The sequence below is a fragment of the Chrysochloris asiatica genome, unplaced genomic scaffold (assembly GCF_000296735.1).
Source record: "Chrysochloris asiatica unplaced genomic scaffold, ChrAsi1.0 scaffold00043, whole genome shotgun sequence".
Taxonomy (NCBI): Eukaryota; Metazoa; Chordata; class Mammalia; order Afrosoricida; family Chrysochloridae; genus Chrysochloris; species Chrysochloris asiatica.
Window position 1 is genome coordinate 20,416,435 of NW_006408561.1, and position 22,484 is coordinate 20,438,918.

The following is a 22,484-nucleotide window of genomic DNA, read 5'->3' on the forward strand; positions in this document are numbered from 1 at the left end:
TTTTTTTTTTTTTTTTATGTTTCATTGTGAATTATGTGATAGTTTACGTGGGAGAACATTAGTTTTACATACATCTTATCGTAAAGCATTTCATTGCCATGGTTACAATTCCCTCCAAGCATCATCAACCAACTAAAGGGTATATCCTACAAGCCTGCCCCCCTCCCCGCACCCTCTTCCCACACCCCACCCCATCGTCAGCACATAGCCCCTCTCCCTCTCTGTGTCTAATGTCCCTAGCTGCTCTTTCTCTCCATGTCATCGTCTCTGCCTCCATCTCAGGCATCCTTGCTTCTCTGGGCAGGGTCCTACTCTCTTGATGGTCCCAGAGACCTCTGCTCCTAGACTGCAAAGTTAATCACTTTCCTCCTTGCTACAAAACATCTACCTTTACATTTCCAACCTTCACAAGCAGTCCTGATAACAATTATTCACTATTGTATCACAAGAGACCTATCCGCATTTCATTTCATCAGCCCCGCCTAGACAGATTGAGTACTACTCAGTGGAGATTCTTCCTTCCTCCATGCCCTCTGGATCTACGCTCCCTCTTGAAAACTTGTAAGCCAGTCACTTCTTGCCTTTGTAGCCCCCCAATTTGGATAGCCAATGTCCAACTTGCCCATCCCTGTCTATTCTGTGTATGGAGGGGGTGGGAATGATCCTTGCTGTAAAGATTTGTTCCCTCTTTTGAGCTATTGTATCCATAGGTGTAGGTCAAGTTCATCAAATTGTATCAACTTACTCTTGTTTTCCTCTTCTTTCTTCTTCTAGTTCAACTCTGATCATCGAGTCATTGAAGCCAGGTCAAGTGGGTATTATCTGCAGTTATGGGTGTTCTTGTGCATATGCCCTCTTTTCTTATCAGTTGGAAGCTTCACTCTCCACTCTAGACCTCTGGGGCTATGTCACTGACTCTGGGCCCAAGAGTCCCCAGGTCTTGCCACACTGCTGGCCATCCAGGTCTCCACACAGGTTCACAGGAGTCTATTGAATGTTGTAGGGTTTAGCTCACAGCTTCATTGCTGTTTTTCCCTTACTTTCCCTTATCGGTGACGAATGTGGTCACTAATCAGAACATGTATTCCCACTGAGTCTTAGTCTTGGAAGGGGGTTTAGCATAGTGAGTTTTAAAAACATATTCTGCTGTCCAGAAGCACAACTAATATCTTAAATGATTAATGTGCTTTGCTACTACCTGAAAGGTTGAAGGTTCAAGTCTACCCAGACACATATTGGAAGAAAGGGCTGGTGTTCTACTTCCAAAAAGTCAGTCACTGAAAACCTTATGGGACAGAGTTCTACTGTGACACACAGGAGTAAGTCGTTCTGAATTAGAGTCAACTCCATGGCAACATTTTTGTTGTAATTTACAAAATTAAGACCTAACAGCCAACTTTGTTATCTTACTTTAAAACGTCTATTGAGCTAACATTTATATTTCTAAATTCAATTCAAACTCTGCTTATAGAAGGAATCTATTTCTCCTCATCCCCTAATGCTAGGAGAAAATCTATTTTGCAGTCTTGTCACTCTATTAAAGGAGTGTGTGCTGATCTATGAGCTTACTAAAAGCAAGAGCCCTCTCCAGTTTGACCACATTGACCAGGACCACCTGCAATCCATGCACCCTGGGGATTCGGGCTCACAGAGACCCGATAGGATAACTGGTTTCCAAAACTGTAAATCTTTATGGCAGCAGACAGCCTCAGTCTCTCATGGATCTGCTGGTGGGGACTAACAACCTTGGTGTTAGCAGCCCAGTTCTTAACCCACTGTATCACCACAGCTCCTTTTGCTTAAAGCGCAATGCTGTAAAAAGTTATACTTGTCTAGTCTGCCTAGCATATACATACCAGCATCAGGACTAAAATTATCTTTCAGAGTCTCCCTGGAACAGCATTGTCTTAAAGCCTAGATCTGTAGCAAGTTTTATTAACAGAGAATGATGAAGATACACTCTGGAATGAGTTTAGTAAATAAATATGCATGTGCATTCATGATAAAATACACTGTGTGTTTTTCAATAAGGTCCTGCTTTCCTCATGAGTAACTGTGAAACACTTTCGTCTGTCTAAGAGAATTCTCTCCCTGGACAGTTTTTTTGCCTTTTCCATCATGCTGGTCCTGCCTTGTCTGTTGATCCTTTCTCAGGTCCTGCACAAGTTCATGCAGGAACAATTGCTTCCCTGAGTCTGGTCATGTAACACCTATTGCAGGTGTTCAAAGGTTAGATTTCTTTACCTTTTTTCCTTTTTTTTACTCCTCACTGTCCTTTCTTCTATAGTTCTAACCAATCTTACTCTAATTATTCATCATATTTGTTGTTGTTGTTTAGTGCCCTCAAATCCTATAGAGCAAAAGAAGTCTCCCTGAGACTCCAGTACCTTCCATACAATCCCTGCCACTGACTGGTTTGTTTGTGGTCCCTGAAACCACAGCTTTATTCTTGAGCATTGAGCTCCATTCTTTAAGCTGGGCAGCCTGAAGGGTGAGGTAGAAGAAAACAGTTCCCAGACAGTCCACCTTAGAACATGAATTGAGAGAGCCCTTGGCCTTCAGTATTCGAGAGTGTCACTTTTAACACCCCCTTTATTCCCGTATTTTTACCCTTTGTTGATTCTAGTTTAGTCCCTGAATACAGAGCCTGCATATACTTGTATGATTTGCCTAAAATCAGAAAAAAAAAATTCTTTAATTAAAAAGACATTTCCATATTTTTAAGAAATGAGTCCACATGATGTCAAGCAACCAGCTGGACTAAAATGTTCACTTTTTAAACCACTGTTTTGGCTTCTTACCAAAACAGCCTTTATTGAAATGCTTATCACTTTAATTTATGCAAGTTAGTAGTTTTCACTTCACAACTGGTTTACTCTAAAAATATAAGCATTCAATTACATCAAAGTCAATAAATATAATAGACTTTTTTGCATGAGAATTCCTATGAAAGTATTTTAATCACCTGAAATACCATAAACTATCACTAATCTCAAAACTAATCAGACTACATAAAATTTGGCAAATTACTACCATTAAGACAAATGGCTCATATTTTTCTTACTGTGTTCTTGCTTGTTACCATGGAGACAGTGAAGTTAAAGCACACCAGCTAGTGCATTGTTCAGCTCTGGACTTCCTACTATAGATTTGATTAAGTAATTCTGGCCTACTTATTTTGAGAATCTGAGAATGAAGCACCATTTCTTTAGGACTAACATGGTCAGCTTTCTGACGTGATCAATAAAGCAATAAGAATTAGATCTTATGTGTAATCACTGCCCTTTCTAATGTGATAAAAGCAGAAAATGGTAAATCACTTCCATCAATTTGTTATTCTCCCAGTAAATGTGATGCCTCTGACTCATTCCTTCAAGCAGCAGGGGGTGGTTTTGTAAAAGGGCCAAAAGACACTGCTTATTTGATAAATAAGATGTGTGGTCTCTTTGATTAGACCACCAAATCAGAAGATGTGAGGGTTTATTTCCTTTGCAGATGCATTGATATTTATTCCCCATCTTCCTACCTTACAGAATACTTAGAACAATGGGGAAAATGCAACTTTTTTTCAAGGGGGTGTATTTGCAGTATTGTAATTTTGCCTTTATGAGACCCCATTCTTGACAATGTCTCTGATGCCTTCACCCTTACCCCTCTGGATACTAGAAGGTACATTTGGGTTCATCGGGAAAGCCAGGATGGTTGTTGTTTCTGTCTTTTCTTTCCTTTGCTCTGAAGATGGCAGAAGAAACATTGCGATGTTAAAGTTAATCCATTTCAGGACAGATGGATGCTATCAGAGGGGCCAGGAAAACGTAGGCTGTGGGTATGTGGAGACCCCTTCTTCAGCATTGCATGAAGACATGAAAAGAAAAGTGTCTTGTGGTTGTTTTTTTAAACAAAAATCCATCATCTGGATCAATATTCAAAGGCCATCCCATTTCACCCTCTACCTATCACCTATAAAAACCAAATCAGTCAGTTTTAGGGAATCTCCATTTTCTTTGTATTGAAGCACTCCCATGGAATTTTGAAGCTAGCCAATAGTAATTTGGCTTTTTTAGCAAGAGTTTTATACGGTATTGGTCAAATCACTCAAGAAGCTGAATCATTTCAGTGCTTTGTATAAAAATGTTCCTACTTCAGCAAACAATGAAATTGTTTCATTGCAAGTACAGAAAAGACTAACTCTTCAGGTATTCCTACTTGACTCCATATGGAAAATACTTCAATAATGGTTCATTAATGTATTTTTTCCCAATAATTAAAGGATGAATATTTAACCATGAAATTTCATGCCATCTCAGTGGAGCGATTTATGGGTATAATTGTGATGCCAGTTCTTGAAGAATGGAGCCGTCCTTGCAGTCTCCGAGATGACTGCTTCCGCACAGCGCTGACATTGGAGTGCATACCCTGGATGGTATCCGCACTATGTGGCAGTAGTTCATCTTTAAATGTCAACTTTGTAAGTGAGTAAATGGAAAAGAAACTATCACTTAGAATCTACTTAATAAATTATCTGTTTAAGAGCTCATATCTGGAGCAAGCCTCTTTCCTGATCTTGTTGGTTGGGAGGTAGAGGTTGGGGGACTGTTTTGCTGCTTTGGGAAGCTTTAGCCCTCCCCTCTGAGGAAAGCCAGGACAGATGGGAAGTGTGTTTGACAAGGAACCCCTGCATCCTTGCTTCAACGCCCTGCTACACTACTTTAAAAGCCGTACTGTATTTTTTAAGTGTTGGAACTGGCAGCATTGCTGGCCACTGGCTACAGTCAAACAATCCTCCATTCAAAAAGCAGCCAAAACCCAGATTCAGTGGAAAATTGTGATGGAGCACACAGAGGGAGTCCTCTCTGCCCTCCGCAGTGCAGGGGGTGAGGGTTATGTCGGGCGCCCCAAAGATTCCAGAGGAGAGAATTCAGCAGAGTTCTTATACAGCATCTATTATGTCAGTTTCACAAGGAGGATTTATGAGCTGGAAAAAAAAAGAGAGAGAGAGTTTACCTTAGTGGCTTCCTTTCAAAGGTGCCATCACAGTTTGACACTCCCCAAATCTTCAAGCAGGAAGACTCAGTCCTACACCCTCACTCAGAGGCCTCTTCAAGCATGCCAGATTTTGTAGTACTAACATTTCTAAGTAAACATCAGAATAAAATGTCCCTTATAAAGCAGCCAATGCAGGATAGGAGAGAGGAGGTGAGGGAAGGTTAGCAAGTTGGACAAGGCAAGTTTCAGCAAGGCAAGGAAAGAAAGAAGAGTGAAAGGGAGGGAAGGGTAGGTGACAAACGACATCTCCTGGGTTTCCTGAGAGTTGGAAAACATGCCTATGGAGTGAGCTACCCTAAAACAACACACACAGCATTCTTTCTCTTTCAGCTCAGCTTGGAGCTCAGCTTGGGCCCCTGTTAGTGAGGCATTTACTTTTCTGTGCTTACTTCCACATGGGAGATGAAGCTCTAAATCTAGGGAATAGAGCAAATAGGACAAGATTGATTCTTTACTACCCAGAGGGGTACGGATCAGAGAGAAATGAACCACTCATCTCTTGTTTGCCTGCTGTATACCTATCTGTTCTGGATACTTTTACAACCATCCTGTGTCCAGAAAACTGGATCACCCAGTTCCTTTTCCTCTTGCATTTTCCTCAAATTCCTGCAAACTTTTGTCTCACAGCAGACTATGGATATTGTTGTTGTTAAGTGCCATCGAGTCAGTTCCGACTCATAGCAAACCTGTGTAGGGTTTCTGAGGAGCAGCTGGTGGATTTAAACTGCTAACCTTGTGTTACACAGTCCAGTGCTGATCCTAGAACAACACACCAAAAGTCCAAATTCTCAATTTTATACATAAAGAAACCAAGGGTCAGAGAGGTCATGTAATCTCTCCAAAGATGCATGGCTAGTTAGTATTAGAGCTAGGTCTAGAATCCAATTGTATTGACTCCCACATCAGCCCTCTCTGATCACACTATTACCTTCTTATTTGGCTTGACAAAGGCAGTAGGGAAATTAATTTGACCTTAGTTAGCTCCGAGTCTTCTAGGGAGAGGAATTCCCAAGCAGAGTGTACAGGTGTGCTGACAGTCCTGGCCTGGATCTCCCATTGTTATCTTTCAGGATCATGCCATTTCCAAGTTATTTGGCCTCAGGACAGGAACAGATTGCTTATGAGTACAATGCAAGACTTTACGTTTTGCCACAAAGTAAGTCTGAACTTGCCAGAGCCTGTGTGGGAAATGGGAATTTAGGGAGATATGGAATGCAGCCCTTGCCTTCAAGGAGTTCATCGTCTTATGGAAGGTACAGAGGTGTAAGTGATAAACCCCACTCTAGATAAGATTCACAACCAAAATTTTAAACAAATGCAGAAAGGAGCAGGGAGATGGCTACAAGTTGAAGGGGTCCCCAGGGTGTTGTTTGTCAGACATTTGCAGTGGAGAAGAGAGTCCGTGTGTCTGGCATTTGGTGAGCTGGAGACAGGGTTGTAATGGCTACTGGGTAAGGTCCTTGTGGCAAGAGAGAAATAAGGGTGTCAAGAAATGAGAGTGGAAGGGAAAGTTGGAGCCAATTTCTGAAGTCTTGTGTGCTCCTCTAAATCATTTAGACTTTATCTTCTGGGTAAATGAAAGCTCAAAGTTGATTTTAAGGCAGAGGGGGTGACAGGAGCTGGAGGTCTCTCTTGGGAAGCATAGGGAAGGTTTAGCTAGGCACCAAACCTCACCTCTCTCATCAACATCTAAGGCGGGGAGTACTGGGAGTAACTGGTACCAGGTGACCTCTCCCACTACCTAGTGAGGTTCCAATCACACCTGAGGGTTTCCCAGAAAAGACCCTAGTGAGTATGCAATGACTAGTCTGCCTCAGTGCCACAGAGAAAAGCTCCTAACAAATCGTTGCAAAGTGTCAGCAGGAGGCAGCCCCTGTTACCTTTTCTTTGTCCCTTTCAGCCCATGTCATTAATATCCAAGCTGTCTCCATAGCAGAGTCCAAAGAACATCTTGGTATGTGTCTGGGCACGATATCTAGCAGAGGCATTTACAGCCATAGATATTTGTTGTGTTTTCTACCAAGTAACTCTGAACGGTCAATGGTGTTGCTTTTCCCAAAGGTTAAAAGTAATAAGACTGGCTTTGTGCCTTTGTGGTCTGACTTCTCATAGGCTGAGAAGAGGAACGATATCCATATAATTTGCTTGTAAATGTTCTTTTTAAAATATTCACTGAGAATGAAAAAGAAACTACTTAACATTACAGTTCTTGTGATTAAAGTGTCTACCTGAAAGCAAAAAGAAATCAATTTATTTCAAATTAGTCATATTTATTGCAAGCTTTCAGACATCAATAGTTATATTTAATGTTTCACTTATTAAACTCTGAATAGAATGAGGAAGTTCAAAAAGAGATTTCTTCACATTTTTCCCTTCCTTCATTCCCTTCCCTTAGCAAACACATATCAACACTTGCCACAGGTTAGGTTCCTCAACGTGCAGTCCATCAACAAGTTATCAAGAGCCAAAATAAACTTGGGATGTGCTCATAGCCAATCCTTTTCATTAAAAAGAAAAAGAAGAAACGGAAATAATATTGCAATGATCAAATCCATAAGGAATTTTCTAATTTATCTGAATCAAGATACAAGACGCTTCTCCTAAAGGCAAGAATCAAACATTAATCTGAAGGAAAGCGTGTGCACAACAAGGACTTTGGTCTCTCTCCTTTGAAACTTGTCTAAGAGGGTGAGTCTGAAGGGTGTTTCTGCAGGGTGACTTGAAAGGAATCGGTGTTACCTGCTGAATCACCCTCCCCACAACCTGGCCCCATCGCCTACTCCCCAGGGACACGTCTGCCCTTTCAGTAATGACCACACTTGCTCAGCATGATGAGATCACCACCTGCCAGAGTCTCAGGAATGGACAGAGAACAACCTACTTACACAGACTGTGTTCACCCTCAGTAGGGAAGGAGCCTATCCTTTCCTGTGGGTATTTGCCTTTTGGGTTTGAAGAAGCTTTAAGGTTCTTCACACTTTCTTCACAATTTCCATTGCCTCTAATGTCTTGTGAAAAGAGAAAGTTTTATGTCTTTCTACATGCTAAGCTATTGGAGGCCTTGTTTGTTGTTGTTAGGTGCCGAGTTGGTACCAACTCATAGCAACCATATGCACAACAGAATGAAACACTTCCCAGTCCTGTGTTGACCTCACAATCATTGCTATGCTTGAGCCCATTGCTGCTGCCACTATGCCAATCCATCTCATTGGGGTCTCCCTCTTTATGTCCCACCCTTCACTTTACTGATCATGATGCCCTTCTCTAGGGATTGGTCCCTTCTGACAATAATTGGGAGGCAGAGAGAATTAACACATGAAACTGTAACAATAAGAACCATAAAAATAAAAAATAAAAAAGCCTATGAGAATGAAAACTAATGGGAGCCATAGGTCAGGAAATCTGGGTTCATTTTTCTCCTTCTTGTGTGAACTGAAGAGCATCACTGTGCCCCCATGAAATGCCATTTTTTACAGGACTGTTTCATCAATCCACAGAAACAGCACAGCTATCTAATATTTGGTATCAAATACAAAATGGACAGGGGGAAAGGCAGAGGTTGGAAACAGAAATGGATTAGGACATGGACCAGTGTACAGAGAAGGGCATGTAAACATAAAAGGAACTGTCAACACAAAATGAAAGAAGGTACAAAGCCCAACACAGTTGTCTCCCAATATTACCCAGAACCAGAATAAATACTCTTCTGCTGCTGACTCAAAGCATGAGATGAAAATAAAGTCTTTATGGAAAGAAAAGAATTTTTTTAAAGAACTAATTAATCTAAAAATTATTCCTCAAAAATATTATGCCACCAAGATGGCATAGACCACCATTTTAAAGCTATATTGATATTTGACCACTCAAAGAAGTTGGCTTATCCCCATCAGCAGATTCATTTAGTGAGAACGAGTAGCCACTCAAAGTGCACACTGAACTTTTATTAATAATATTTGTATGTGTTGGATTGTCTTCCCAAAAAGCATTGAGAGCTGATGAGTTTGTTTCTCTTCTTCCCTGACTCAAAGAAACATGTGTTCTTGTCTTCACCTAGGGTTCTCAATCATGTGCACATGTCTAAGAGGTTGGTGACAGGTGTTCAAATCAATAAACATTGGTTAGACATCTTTTCGGTCTTTACTATCACAGTGAAGATACAAAGATAATTAAGAGATGGACCTTGCCTTCATGAAGTAGGCAGGCATGTAAACAAATAAATGACAAGCCAGCATCCAAAGTGCAATGACAGGAGCACATGCACAGTGTTAAAGGGTGGAAATGACTAACTCCTTCTGGGAAGATTTCACAGGGGGACAAAAGGCGAGGAAGAAAGGAACAAGGGTACTCGGCAGTACAGTTTAAAATTTATTAGTTCTAATTTCATTTAACAAAAAATGAAATGAAAATGGATTCCAATTTCATTTAGCAAAAATACATGTATACATGCATACATGGATAAGCTCTGGACTGCTAACCACAGGTAGGCCGTTCAAACCCACAGCCCCTCCTTTGAAACCACTGATTCAGAACCAACTCAATGGCACTCAATAACAACAACACATGTTGTTGTTGTTAGGTGACATTGAGTTGGTACCTACTCATAGCAACCCTCTGAACAACAGAATGGAACACTGCCCAATCCTGGGCCAACCTCACTATTGTTGACACACTTAAGCCCATTGATGCTGCCACTTGGCCAATCCATCTCGCTGGGGTCTTCCTCTTTTTTTCTGACCCTCCACCTTACCAAACAGGATATCCTTTTGCAAAGACTGGTCCCTCCTGACAATATGTCCAAAGTATGAGAGACAAAGTTTGGCCATCCTGGCCACCAAGGAGCACTCTGGCTTCACTTCTTCAAACACAGATGTGTTGGTTCTTTTGGCAGTCATGGGACTTTCAATATTCTCCTCCAACACCATAACTCATACAAGCATACAAAATCAGGTAGACTCAGGAATGTATGAATTAGCACTTGTAGTACATAATAAATAATAAAAAGAGCAATAACCCAGCAATAATAATAGCTGACATTTATTGAGTACATATATTGCACCAGGTACAGGTTCCTAAGTGTTTTGTACCGATGTTAACTTTGTACCGATGTTACCTCAATTCTCTCAACAACCCTATGAGGTTGGTATTATTACTATCCTTATTTTATGTATGAGGAAACTAAAATAGAGAAGATAAAAGAAAAAAAAAAACTTACCCAAGATTGTATGGATGTACATAATGGAGCTGGAATTCAAAGCCAGACAAGTAGGAGAAGGAAGTGATTACATCCTTTGAGAAGGCCTCACAAAAGGGACAAAAGAAGAAGGGATGAAGAGATGTAGATTGTACTAACTCTTGAGTACTTTACAGAAATTCTTTTTCAATAATATGGGGGCTGGGGTTCCATGGTCAAACAATTGAAACAGTCTCTCTACTGCAAAATTTGCTTTTATTTCATTTCATTACCATCTTGAGGATTCAGATATTTATGTGTATGTATCTATATGATATATTGCATTAGTCAAATCTGCTGCACAGGACCTTTTTAAAGTATTGAAGAGCAAAGATGTCAGTTTGAGGACTAAGGAAAGGTTCCTGACCCAAGCCATGGTATTTTCAATAGCCTCATATGCATGTGAAAGCTGGACAGTGAATAACGAAAAGCATAGAAGAATTGATGCATTTGAGTTATGGTGGTGGAGGAGAATATTGAAAGTGCCATGGCTGCCAAAAGAACCAACACATCTGTGTTGGAAGAAGTGCAGCCAGAGTGCTCCTTGGTGGCCAGGATGGCCAAACTTTGTCTCTCATACTTTGGACATATTGTCAGGAGGGACCAGTAACTGGAGAAGTATAGCATGTTTGGTAAGGTGGAGGGTCAGAGAAAAAGAGGAAGACCCCCAGTGAGATGGATTGGCCAAGTGGCAACATCAATGGCTTAAGTGTGTCAACAATAGTGAGGTTGGCCCAGGATTGGGCAGTGTTTCGTTCTGTTGTACATAGGGTCACTATGGGTCAGTACTGACCTGATGACGTATAACAACAGCAACAATCTATAAACATGGAGTTCTGGTATAGTGCTGTAGGATAAACACTAGACCACTAATCACAAGATCGACTGTTCAAACATGCCAACCGCTTCCAAAACTCCTGTGCAGGGTTGTTATGAGTTGGAACTAACTCAATGGCACTTAACAACAACAAGATTGACAGACATAACTTACAATTATCTCACATTAATGATGATATAAAGTAGGCTTTATTGTTACCATTCTACAGATAAGAAAAGGGAGGCATGAAGAAATTAAGAAACTTGAAAATGTTCCAGAATGAAATAGCAGTAATAGTTGCACAACACTGTATATGTGCTAAAAACAAAACAAAACAAAACACACACTGAATCCTACACTTTTAAAGGGTACATTTTATGTTATGTAAATTATTTCTAAATAAAAAGAAATGACCCCTTTAGCAAATCTTAAAGCTTAGATCCAGGTGTCAGGGGACATCCAGGAATATCATCATTAGGGATAGTGAGTGATGAAAAAGAAATATGAGGACAGAAGGGGATTGTTGACATAGCAGTGAAGGTGCACATGGAATCCTCTCAGGTGCGAGGGGGAAAAGAGAAGGAATAGAATGCCTCTGTGACAAGTAAATACATATGCATTGAATGAATCCCAAATCATCTTCAAGGTAATATTCGAAGGTATAACCAATGCTCCCATTTGCATGATAGGATTGGTATGTGTCTTTGATGGGGCTGGCACTTTGCAGGACTTTAGATGCAGGATATGATGTAAGTTTTAAGAGCAGGGAAAATTATGTTTTATTTTGTTAAGATCCGTCCAAATGAAAAAAAAATGAGAACTATTGACTGTAACTTTGTAGAAATCCTCTTGAGTAAACCACGGTAAACCACGGATACAATTCCATCAAATCCTTAGAATGAAATGTTACTAGTTCTAATGGAACAGCATGGCCACATTTTTAAAAAGAGATTTCCATAGTGGTTGCTGTTGCTGTCGTTGTTAAGTACCATCAAGTTGGTTTCAACCCATAGAAACCCTGTATAGAGTGTCTGAATAGCGGTTGGTGAGATTGAACCACCAGCCTCATGGTTCCAACCAACTTTGCAGTCCTGCACATTAACCCACAGTGCCACACCAGGACCCCATCCATAGTGGTAGCTTCTATTTGTTGAAAGTTTGATAGTTTGGGGTCAAATATAACTAGGAGTCAATCACACCTTTAGTTCTTGTGGGTGTATAATTGTGGACAACTTATTCTCTCCTTGTTTGTAAAATGGTCAGATAAAAACAGAGTTCTCAAAGATAAGAGGGTTTAGAGAGATCATGCAAAAAGTGGAATTCTTATCATTTTTACACTACGTGCATGTATTCTTTTTTTTTAATGTTTTATTGTGAACTATGTGATAGTTTACATGGGAGAACATCAGTTTTATATTCATTCTATTGTATATCGTTTCATCGCCATGGTTACAATCCCCTCCATGCATCATCAACCAACCAAAGGGTATACACTACAAGCCTGCACCCCGGTCATCAGCACACAGCCCCTCTCCCTATCTGTGTCTAAAGTCCCCAACTGCTCCATCTCTCCATGTCATCATCTCTGCCTCCATCTCTGGCATCACTACTTCTCTGGGTAGGGTTCTGCTCTCTGCTCTTCTCCCTTGATGGTCCCAGGGACCTCAGCTCTGAGACTGAAAAGTTAATCACTCCCCTCCTTGCTATAAAACATCTATCTTTACATTCCCAACCCTCACAAGCAGTCCTGATAACAATTATTCACCATTGTATCACAAGAGACCTATCTGCGTTTCATTTCATCAGCCCCACCTAGACAGATTAGATACTACTCACTGGAGATTCTACCTTCCCCCACACCCTCTGGATCTAGGTTCCCTCTTGAAAGCTTGTAAGCTAGTCACTTCTTGCCTTTTTACCCCCCCCCCCCCCCCATTTTGGGTAGCCAATGTCCAAGTTGCCTATTCCTGTCTACTCTGTAGAACGTATTCTTGCAGGAGAAAGATGGGGCTTTCTGCTTCCACAAGATTTACAGCCTCAGGAACCCTATTGTTATTGTTATTGAATGCTATCAGGATGGTTTTGACTCGTAGTATAGGGTTTCTGAGGAGCAGCTGGTGGGTTTGAGCTGCCAACCTTCTGGTTCGCAGTCCAGTGCTGATCTTAGAGAGCCACACCAGAAGTCCCCGAAACACTATCCAGGGTTACTAGGCATTGGAACTGACTCCATGGCCCTTAACAACATGAATTCTTATTACAGCAGAGCAGAAAAGCCTTCTGTCTTAATTGGAAATAAAGGAATGAGATGAGTTCACAAGAGAAAAAAATATTGAAGATGCCCCTTATAATTTTAAAAACAATTTTAATTAAATAAAACAAAATGTAACAAGTATTTGCAAGAACACAAAGAAATCAAAACCCTCATACATAGCGGATAAGAATGTAAAATGGAACATCCACTGTGAAAAATGGTTTGGCAGTTCCTCAAAAAGTTGAAAATAGAATTACTAATGGCCCAGCAATTCCACACCTAGGGATACACCCAAAAGAAATGACATGCCCCCAAAAAAAGAATCACTCTTGGCAGCATGCTTTCTAATAGCCAAAAAATGGAACATAAATGTCCATTGACTGGTAAATAAATAAAATGTGGCATATCCATAGAACACAATGTTATTCAGCCATAAAAATGAAGTACAATATGTATGAAACCCTGAAAATATTATATTCAGTGAAGTAAGTCAGTCACAAAAGGCCACATGTGGTATGACCCCATTTGTGTGAAATGTCAAGAATAGGCAAATCCATAGAAACAGAAAGTTGCTCAGAGGAGGGGAAAAAGGAGTAAGTACTAATGGGGACAAAGTTCCTTTTTGGGGTGATGGACATGTCCAGGAATGAGAAAATGGTGATGTTTGCACAACACTGTAAATGTACTAAAAGCCACTCAATTGTGCACCTTAAAAGAGTAAATTTTATGTTATGTAAATTATTTCACAATTAAAAAAAAATTAATGTAAGCCTTTAGAGGCAAGTTTGGACAGGTCAAGCAAAGCAGAAAGAAGGAGAAGCCATCCCAGGAAGAGAAACCGAGTTGAAACCAGCGTTGGTGGTAGAGAGACAAATGGGCCAGGCAGGAGAGCAGTGGGAAATCTCACAGCTAATGCTCTCCCACAAAGGAAAAGAGACAAGCTGGCCAGCTCCACGTGTGGGAAAGCACTCAGAGCCTCTCAGAAGAGCCTTATATTGATTCCAGACATTGTTATTACTGCACGCAGGGGGAATAAAGAAAGGAAAGGAAACCAAGGTATTGACAGAAAACCCAGCTCCTATGCTCTCAAATGTCTTGGATGTCACTATGAAGCAACCAGCAGACTTCCCTGTTGTCACTTGCTGGCTCGTTCTCTCTCAAGCTAAGACGGTTTATTTAATGTCTGGTCTCATTACAATTGATGAGATTTGGTTTCAGAATTGGGACAGTGCTATTGAAAGGGCTTGTTTGATTGTCTGTTGTTGTGCAGAATGAAGGAAGTTCATACTCTGCACAAGTAAAGCAATGTGTCATGTTGTATTGCCAAAAGGTTGCATCATTTTTAAACTTTCCGGAAGACTGGATGGACAAGAGGTCATCTATGTTTATTTTGTGGAGTTTGGCCTACCAGGAAATGTGTGGGTACAAGAGATATTTTGGACCCATGAGACTCTCACTTTAGATGCTTAATCCAGCAACATGTACTATATAAGCTTAAGCCTCTAACTAAATCTTCTAAAAGAATCTCAAATTGTAGAATATGGGAGATTTTTGGCTGCATTAACAGAGCCACGTATAAAAACCTTGTTGCCAAACAGAGACTAGAACCAGATGACAAAGACTGAAAACACACACCACATTTTATAGACTTTCTCTATAAAATACTCATTACAGACTAATCCAGTAATACTCATCTCTAAAAGAATTGTATAATAACTCACAAATCCATATTAATTAAGGTTGTAAATCAACCTTGAAGGAAGATTTTCATGTCAGATTTCTTTAAGAATACAATGGAATTACTTCAATAAGGAAGAAAAAAAAAAGTTTTAAGGAAATAATTTTTAGCATACAGTTTAACAGATGTGATAATTAATGGTCCATCAACAACCTCACTTCAGCCTTCTGATGGACATTTTATTTGTGGTATTCACATCATCCACCCTCTAGAAGATAACAATGCCTCGTCCCTAGAAGCTATTGGCCTTTCCCTCCCTTTCCATATGGTTCTGATGAGCCTGCCAAAGAAAATATTACAACACTCCACACACACACACCCACACAGGCCCACACCTTCCTACCTTCATGATATCACATGGCATGGAAGAAACCCAACAATAAGAGATGATGAAACTAACACACAGAAGAAGGCATTGCCGAGAAATGGGAACAGAGATCAGTTCCACCCTGGACTGCTTGGACATGATCCAGTAAATCTCCTCTTTTGTTGAAGCTATTAAGATGAAGTTCTATCACTTGGAGCAAAAAGAATCAACTGACACCAACTCCCAGGATTTTTCTCTTCCTAGTGGACAGGATGTGCCAGCCAGGGGTAGTGCAACGGGGAGGGTTGGCAAGGTGACTAGAGTAGTGTTTATTAACTGTCATCCCTTGGAGCAAAGCCCTATTTTCAGAAATTGCAGTTCATGATGCCCCACAGAATTATGCAATGTGATATAAGGAAGGAATCATAAATTCTCCTGTTGTACAAGTCAGTATGAACAGTTGCTCCCACACCTAGTACAGCTCCCAATTGGGTAAACCTGCTTCTTTCAGAACTTCCTGTCTAACCCTGCTGTTCCTGTCACCACCACTGCCATGTTTCATGAAATGACTCTAGGCAGAGCATCCCTCCACTAGCTCCTTTTCCTGGAGCCTCGCAATGCAGGTACCATCTTCTCCATGGAGAAAATTTTATCCCATGTGGAGTAAGTCTACTTCTCACAGTAGATGGAACCACTTCTTTCTTCCCAATTCCTGACTCCAAAATTTTGCCTACCTGAAACCCTTTTGTAAAGTATTGCTTACTTTCCTAAAGGCTATGGGTTCACTTCTTTAAAATCAACCTCAAGTCACATATTTTTTCCATTCTTTGAGGCAGTTTCGTATTCTGACCTACCCTTTCTTTCCATATTGTATTTGGGAATCCGTCCTCTTCTCTCTGATTCTAGTATAATAGTAATTGAGAAAATATACCATGTCTTTTAAAAGCTATTTCAAGTCTTAGAAGTTGTTGGTGCTGTTGTTAGGTGCCATAGAGTCTTTTCAGACTCATACAGATACCCTAAGCACAACTGAATGAAACACTGCCCGGTCATGTGTCTTCCTCATAATTATTACGTTTGAGTCCATTGCTGCCACCACTGGGTCAATTCAGCTCATTAGGGGTTTTGACCCTTATTTATTGACACTCCATTTTACCAAACATGATGCCTTTCTCCAGGGACTGGTTCTTCCTGACACCATGCTCAAAGTACCACAGACAAAGTCTCGCCATCGTCATTTTTAAGAAGCAAACTGGCAGTACTTCTTCCAAAACAGATTTGTTCCTTCCCTGGCAGTCCATGATCCTTTTAATATTCGTCATCAACACCATCATTCAAATGCATCAATTCTTCTCTAGTCTTCGTTATTTTTCATACACATATGAGGTGTTTGAAACTATCATGTCTTGAGTCAGGTGCACCTTAGTCCAAAAAGTGGCATCTTTGCTTCTTAGCCCTTTAAAGATGTATTTTGCAGCAGATTTGCCTAATATAATATATTGTTTGATTTCTTGACTACTGCTTCCATGAGTGTTAATTGGGTATCCAAATGAAATGAAATATTCTTTTCTCCCACTTACCATGATATTATTTATTGGTCCAGTTATGAGGATTCCCAATCAATTTTTGTTATCTTTACATTCAAGTGAAATTCATACTTAAGTAATCTTTGATCTTCATAAGTAAGAACTTCAAGTCCTCTTCTTGTTCAACAAACAAGGTTGTATAATCTACAGTTGCAGGTTGGTAATGAACCTTTCACTGATCCTGATGTGACATTCTTCTTCATATAATCCAGTTTCTCAAATTATCTGCTCAGCATACAGATTGAATCAATATGATAAAAGGATACAACTCTGTCACATACCTTTATTGATCTTCAACCATTCAGTATTGCCTTGTTCTGTTCAAATGACTGCCTGTTGGTCTATGTACAAATTATTCAAGAATACAACAAAGTATTCTGGAATATCCATTCTCACAATGTTATCCATAGTTTGTCATGATCTACACAGTCAAATGCCTCTGCATAGTCAATAAAATACATGTCAGCATATTTCTGGTATTCTCTGCTTTCAGTGGAGATTCATCTGACATCAGAAATGATTTTCCTTTTTCTATGTCCTCTTCTGAAGCTTGTAGCTCCCTGTGGGTATACCATTTATTAATTATCTTCAACAAGTAGTGTTTATGCAAACTAGAGACTTTCTTTACATGTGGGAATTTGCAGTCAATCTTCTGGACTATTTTCTTAGTAATGGTAGACAAACCTCTTACAATTCACTGAACATATTTCCAAAGTCCTGATAATTTACCAATAGAAGCTAAAAGGGGGGCCCCTCCCTTAAAAACACTACATAATCTAGAGGTATCGGTGGTCAGTGGCTTTGGAATCTTGTTGCTTGTCACCTTGTGCGCAAGCTCACAGACATAGCTTCAAACTACTATACCCAACAAGCAACCCAAAGCTACCGGACAGGGCTATGGACAGCAACAGTGGGGACGGCAGAGGAGGAGGTGGTAGTAACTCTGGCCAAGATCAGTCCTCCATGAGTGGTGGTGGAGGTGACTATGGACCAGGATGACAGAGGCGACGAAGGAGACCAGCAGGACCATGGGGCTATGAGACCAGAGGTCGTGGAGGCAGAGGTAGCATGGACAGAAGTGACTGTGGTGGCTTCGATAAATTTGATATAGCCTTCGGGACCAAGGATCCCATCATGACTCTGAACAGGATAATTCAGACAACACCATCTTTGTGCAAGGCCTGGGCGAGAACGTTACAATTGAGTCAGTGGCTGATTAAGCAGATTGACAATTATTAAGAGAAAAAATAGGGTAGCCCATGATTAATTTGTACACAGTCAGGGAAACTGGCAAGCTGACCGGAAAGGCAACCATCTTGTTTGATGACCCACCTTCTGCTAACGTAGCTATTGACTGGCTTGATGGTAAAGAATTCTCTCGGAACCCCATCAAGGTATCCTTTGCTACACAGAGAGCAGACTTTGATTGGGTGGCAGCAATGGACGTGAAGGCGGAGGTCGAGAAGGGCCCATGGGCCAAGGGGGCTATGGAGGTGGTGGCAGCGGTTGAAGCGGCCGAGGAGGATTCCCCAGTGGAGTTCGTAGTGGACAACAGCGAGCTGGGGATTGGAAGTGCCCTAATCCTACTTGTGAGAATATGAACAGTTTCTCTTGGAGGAATGAATGTAACCAGTGTAAGACCCCACAACCAGATGGCCCAGGAGGGAGACCAGGAGACTCTCACATGGGGTATAACTATGGAGATGATCAAGAAGGGTATGACGGGGGCTGCTACCGGGGCCGAGGAGATGACCGCAGGGGCTTCTGAGGAGGCCGAGGTGGTGGGGACAGGGGTGGTTTTCGTTCTGGTATGATGAACTCCAGGGGTGGGCACAGACAGGATCGCAAGGAGAGGCCGTGTTAGCTTGGCTCCTAGGATTTGGAGCAGACTTTCTTTCTGTACCCAATGTTACCCTCGATTATTTTACAGCTTTCAAACTTCACAGGTTTTTGTGTTGAACTATGTAATTGTAACATACGTCTGGTCCCCATTAAAAAGCATTGTTTTAGTTTAAAAAAACAAAAACAAACCCCACTAAATAAAAATAATACAAAACTTTATGACTTGAAAAGAAACAAAGAAAGAAAAAGAAGGCAATAAAATTAAACATGTAATGAACAATGACAACACAAAAATCAAATAACCTGTGTGCCACAACACAAGTCTCTGTAAAGAGTCATCCCTCTAAAAGACCTGATGAATGTTCAAAAGGAAGTACGTTGGGCTGTCTGAAACCCGTCCTGGTTTTGTGGTAAGATTTTTCTGAGGACCAGACTGGAAACTGTCTTCACAGCACCTTAACACCTCTGCCACCACCTGCTCCACATCAGCCATATGTGAAGTCAGATCAATTCCATTCTCACAGTAGTTAGTCTTCATGGAATACATATCAGATTTATTGAAGCCCTACTACACACCAGGATGGTCAGCCGTCATCTCTCATACTTCAGACATATTATAAGGAGGGACGAGGCCCTGGAGAAGGACATCATGTTTGGTAAAGTGGAGATGGATTGGCACAGTGGCAGCAGCAATGCGCTCAAACATGGCAACAATTGTGAGGTTGGTCCAGGGCTGGGCAGTGTTTCATTCTGTTGTGCATGGGGTCACTATAAGTAGATATAGCCTTCATGGAACCTAACAACAATAACTGTATGCCAGGAACTATTTTAGGCATCAGGAACACAGCAAAAAAGGGAAGAGATAGGACAGTTTATACTCAAGTGAGGGAAAAAGTATAAATATGGTAACACAAGATAATGTTAAATTATGGCATTTAATTGAGACATTCTGGTATCTAGAATCTAACCTTTTTACAATTCTCATAGTTCCTGCCTGTGATCTTTATTCCTTCCTAGCTGGATCACTATAATTGCTTTCTATAAGTCTTCATATCTCCTACCTCTCTCCATTACATCCAGGGGCCTCAACACTATGTGAGAAACTGTTTCTCAGCTCACAAATCTCAAAATACACCTCTGTGCCACCAGTGAAATGCTGATGCTCAGCCTGCCACTGAAGATACTCACCTTAGGATCCAAGTGACCCTTCCATTCCAGACTCATCTCTCATCAAAACCATTGTGTACTCTGTGTTTCAGGGAAACTGGACAACTCATGTTCTATGGGATCCCCTGGCTCTCTCTGATACCCTTCAAATTATCTTCAGCCCTGCACAACTTACCTCATAAGTAATTATCTCCAATGAAGCCTCTCCTGATTCTCTATTTCCTATCTCCCTATTAAGGGTTGAAGCTCCCATCAGATATGTTGAAGTACTATCTCTGGGTACCTGTGATCTTATTGAAAACAGAGTCATTGTGAATTAATTAGTTAAGGTAAGATGAAATAAGGCGAGACCTTAAGCCAGCAAGACAGATGTTCTTATGAGAAGAAGAGAAGAGCCACAGAAGCACCAGGAGAATTCCATGTGAGGAATTCCATGGAGGCAGGGGTTGGAGTGATGAAGCTACAAACCAAGGAACATCAAACACACAGCACTCAGGAAGAACTAATGATGCCAGCACCTTGATTTTGGACTTCCAGCTTTCAGAAACTGTGTGGCATGTCATTTCTGTAGTTATGTCACCTGGTTTATAGTACTTTACTATGGCACATCTAGGAAACTAATATACTCCTCTCCAAATTCAAAAATAACTTCTCATTATTTGATGCCCCCAAACACTTTGCTTATATTTTTGTCTATTGGATCCTGTCTTGTTGCAGCTGTTGTTAAGTGCCATTGAGCTGGTTCCAACTCATAGCGACCTTGTATTGGGTTGCCAAGGAGTGGTTTGTTGATGGGTTTGAACTGTTGACCTTGTGGTTAGCAGTCCCACACCAGGATCCTGCCTTGTACTACCTCATGTTAGATGTACTGCTACCCTTGTTTAATTGCCCCTAAGAGTAAGTATAAGTAGCCCTGGTAGCATAGTGGTTATGAATCGGGCTGCGAACCTCATGGACAGCAATTCAAAACTACCAGCAATTCCGTGGGAGAAAGATGAGACTTTCTACTCCCATAAAGATTTACAGCCTTGGAAACCCTGTACAAGGTTGCTATGAGTCGGAACCAACTCCACAGCACACAACAACAATAACAAAGAGTAGGTATGGTGGTTCTATAATTTCTAGATCCCCAGTGTTGTCACTGTGCATTATAAACAGTTGCTGCTAAATAAATATTTATTATAAAACATTCTAGACTAGAATTTATTATAAATTATTTATTATAATAGATTCTGCCTAGCAGTAATTTTTGATTATATGAATTGTGTATTCCATATGACTGTACCAAAAGTCTCTCTAGAATGAAGTTAAGTGATGACTTTTGCTAAAAGAATCATAAACCACTTATTTTTAGTATCAAATTACTTTCATTGGAATGGTAGCTCAAACACTTCAAAAGAAGAGGAACTGATATTATCTCTTACCTACTATATTTCAGATACTGTGCTAGAGACTTCGCAAACATCCTGTCACCCAAGCAAGGATATGACCTACATGATGAAAAACAGGCATCTCAGCGTATAAATTGATTGTTCAAAGTTCAGGGCAATTTCAACAGAGTATTTGCATACTTGTTTGTTGCTGTTATTGTTTTGTATATTGTCCATCTCTTCATCTTCTTCCCTAAATAAAGCGGAGATTTTTTTTTTTTTCTGCCCCCTCCACTCCACTGTATTTCCAGCACTTAGAATATTGCCAAGGAACGGAAACAGGTCTTCTAAATATATCTATTAATCAAATTATTTTGACATTAATATTTTCTTTTTCTATCTCCATAAATTATATTCAAGTAAGTCTCATGGCTTATTGTTGAGAACAAAATGACCATTTTAAGCATTTACATGTGAAAAGCACGCTCTTCTCTGCTGTAAATAAAACGCAACATTTCTCCCAAGTGACCCAGCTTCACAGGTGTACATCCTGAGAAACAGAAACATCTGGGTGAAGAGGGAGGAAAGGATCCCGCAATGTTCCAACACCACAAAACACTTTTTTAAAGACAAAATGAGAAAAGGTTTCAGAAACAGCCAAAGACTTTTGCAAAAAGAACTCCCTTGTGGAATGATGGAAAAGTTTGGAAGAGACGTTTCCCTGGGGCTGGAAGTGTTACTGGCCTCAAAGATTGTCTGAACCAACAAAACTGCTAGAATGTGTTTCCAAGTTCAGTGCCTGCCAAGTCCAAGATTTCTCCTTCCCAGTTCTAAAGGCAACCAGAAAGAAATTAAAGTTGTTATGTATCTGAGGTGCAAGGGGAAGTGTGTGCTTTGGGATAGACTGGAACTTCCAAGCATTCCATTAGCAGCTGATCATTCACTATTAAAGCCACCTAGAGACCGAAGGGCCATCAGCATGAAGCTATCTACAAGAATGAATAAAATCACCTAGGGAGTTCTCGTGTGGCATTGTAGGATAAAGCCTGGACCTCAAGGTTGCTTTCAACTACAACGTCAACAGTTCAAACTCACCAGCTGCTCTTTGGAAATCCTATACAGGGTTGCTA

At 40.7% G+C, this 22,484-nt stretch overlaps 1 pseudogene; it reads left to right on the top strand.

Annotated features, from left to right (window-relative positions):
* Positions 1 to 4,285: 4,285 nt before the first annotated feature.
* On the top strand, positions 4,286 to 18,839 carry LOC102837689 (annotated as a pseudogene).
* Positions 18,840 to 22,484: the final 3,645 nt, after the last annotated feature.